Below are 2,957 nucleotides of genomic sequence, written 5' to 3'. Positions count from 1 at the left end.
GCTGGGGTGGAGGTGGCTCCCTATTCCGTCACAGCTGGTCGCCAAGTCACTGGTAACCTGGAGCAGTCCTGACTGTCACCCGAAGCTGCAGTTCCCTTTCTGGAGAATGGGAATGACAGGAGCGGCCCCATGGGATCTCGTGCAGCCAAGATGACCCACGTCCTGGGCTTGGCCCCGGAAGCGCCGGTAAATATCATGGTTATGCTGTGACGCTGCGCTCCTTCGGACATTCTGTAAGACCCTGGAGAAGCCACCCGTCCTTTGGCGATGGGCCCCAGGAGACCCAGCCCTCCCGTGGTACGAATTGTGTATCTTTCATTCATTCCATCAGCACGTTCACTGAGCACCGCCGTGCTGCAGGTCGACGGTGAACGTGCAGATGGAACCCTCAGGCCCCTGTTCTCACTGAGCTCACCGTGTTCTAGGGGGAAAACAGGCATGGGGGGGGGGCGGGGGTCACTGCTGTGACCAGAGCGCTGACAGAAATAAGTAGGGGCATGGTGGAGGGAGCTGGGGGCTCCCTTTGAGGAGGTGCCGTTAGAGCAGAACCTGAACATACAGGAGAGGCCAGCCCTGTAGAAGAGTGAGGGATGGGACCCAGGCAGAGGGGCTGCAGGTGCACGGGCAGGGGTGGGGGCATGGGAATCTGGGAGTTGCAGGCCTAGCAGGGAGTGAGGGGAGGGGTTGGGGTGGGCTCTGCAGGGCTGACTCAGAGCAACTGTCTGAACCCCAGTTCTTCCTGAAAGGGGCCGCCTATGCCCACTTGTACCTGCAGGGACCCTTGCCAAGGGCCCGGCATTTCCCCGCTCACAGTAGGGGGCCTCCTGCCCAGGACTCAACTGGGAGCCTGTCCCAGGGCTGAGGCTGGCTAGGGCCTCAGACTCCCCACTGGAGGCGGGGGATACCCAGAGGGTTTTGAGTCAGGTTGCAGGGGAGCCGAGGGCTGGGCCCAGCAGGCCTGGATGTGGGCTCTCCCCGCCTCTCCACAGCTCCGGCCTTGGCATGGGCCTGGCTGACCCTCAGCAACCCCGCCTGTGTGAGGGCATGAGGCTGCCCTGTGAAGGGACTAGGAAAAAGAAGGGGCCTCTAGCCTCAGACTCTGCCCCAGCCCTGGAAGAGACCATCCGTGGGTTGTCAGGGACCAGGCTGTGCACTCATAGCCGCCCGAGAGCTTGGATGTGTGTGTGTGCACGTGCAGGTGTGTATGTGTGTGTGTATGAATGTGTCTGAGTGTGCAGGTGTGTTTGTGCATACACATAGGTGCATACGTGTGCATGTGTGTACATGTTCATGGAGGTACATGAATGTGTGTGTAGAGGCAGGCAGGCCAGGGTGGTGGATGAAGACCCAGGAACCACAGAGAGGGAAGAGGGAGGGTTGGCCTTCCAGGGCGGAGCCTGAGTTATCTCTAGAAAAGTCCCTCAGGTCAGGAAGGCCTGTTCCCTCAGGTCAGGGAGGCAGAGCCAGCTGGCAACATGGATGTCTGTGACCCGATGTGCCACTCGGGTCTCTAACAGAGGCTGTGGGGAGATGGGCTGGTCAGGCGCCAACTGTCTAGATATACGTGTGGGAAACACCCACAGCGCCCGTGGGACACGCCAGGTGGCACTCCCTTGTGCAGATGCAGAGACAGAGGCCCCGGCCAACTGTCTAGATATACGTGTGGGAAACACCCACAGCGCCCGTGGGACACGCCAGGTGGCACTCCCTTGTGCAGATGCAGAGACAGAGGCCCCGAACCAACTGTCCAGATACACGTGTGGGAAACACCCACAGCACCCGTGGGATGCGCCAGGCGGCACCCCCTTGTGCAGATGCAGAGACAGAGGCCCCGAGAGGCGAGGAGTGTCACCCAGGTCTCCTGGCCAGAGCAATGGCAGAGCTGGGACTTGAACCCTGGCCTACTTCTGATCACTCACAGCTCCCGTTTACCTGGCATGGGGATCTCAGAGTCCAGGCAGGAGACTTGTGGCTCATCTGGGGTTGGTCCAGAACCAGAGGCGACTCCTGCTGGGACCCTTGGGCATCCTTCCCGGAGGGGGAAATTACCTGCCCGGGTTACCAGTGCCCGCTTCCCACCGCCTTTCATCAAGGCTCACGGAGCTGCCAGCCATAATTAACCCTCCCAGACCCCTCTGAAGTCAGCCCTGGAGGCAGACATGTTATTAAGCCCATTTCTTACAGCGGGTAAACTGAGGCAGAGCCCCTTGTGGCCTGGGAGCCTGCTGTTCCCCGTGACTCAGCAGCCACCTCAGTCTCTGCTTCCCTCCCTCAGGGAGTAGTGCCTGCCAGATGCCCCTCACTCTCGGGCAGGCGGGGCTGGAACCTGGCTGTGCTGGGTGGCCGCCGCACGGTGCTGCCCCTCTGTGGGGCCAGGGCCTTTGCATGCGCTCTGCAGTCTGCTGGGAGTTCCTCCCGTCCATCTCTGCACGGCTGCCTCCTCCTCGTCTTTCTCGTCTCAGACGTCATCTCGGCCCAGCCGCTTCGTTGTTCCAGCATCAGGGAGGCACAGTGCTGTCCGTGCCAGCGTGTTCTTTCGGGGTTCTGCCCTTGCGGTTCACGGCGCACTCTCGGAGCACAGCACACCGTTGGGCACGAGGAAGATGCCCAGAAAACTGTCCTCGCCAGCTCCGGGGCCAGATACTAACTGGCTGTGTGACCCCCACCCCCCGGAGTTGCTTTCACCTCTCGCTCCCACAATCTCCTTGTGGACAAGGAATGGACTGGACATGAGTTGCTTTCTTCTTTTTTTATAATTTTTTATTTGTGGTAGGCAGCACATGTGTGAAAGAGAGAGCAAGAGAGAGAGAGAGAGAGAGAGACGGGACGCCCTCAATGGGGTCTTGTCACGCCAGGATCCTCTCCTGCTCATCGGGACCTCAGGAACGTGGTGCTCAGGCCCTGGGTGTCTTCAGGCCGACCCAGGGGTCCCGACCGTGGTCAGCCACAGGCTGCTG

The 2,957-nt window shown here is 60.6% G+C and overlaps 1 long non-coding RNA gene across 1 annotated transcript; it reads left to right on the top strand.

Moving 5' to 3' along the window:
- The first annotated feature begins 6 nt into the window (after window positions 1-6).
- On the top strand, window positions 7-2,728 carry LOC114009347 (uncharacterized). Its single transcript, XR_003550778.1, has 2 exons — window positions 7-186; window positions 2,377-2,728. It is a non-coding gene; the product is annotated as an uncharacterized LOC114009347 (long non-coding RNA).
- Window positions 2,729-2,957: the final 229 nt, after the last annotated feature.

This window comes from Tupaia chinensis, unplaced genomic scaffold (genome assembly GCF_000334495.1).
Source record: "Tupaia chinensis unplaced genomic scaffold, TupChi_1.0 Scaffold000049_1, whole genome shotgun sequence".
NCBI lineage: Eukaryota > Metazoa > Chordata > Mammalia > Scandentia > Tupaiidae > Tupaia > Tupaia belangeri.
This window is presented reverse-complemented; position numbering and strand designations above follow the sequence as displayed.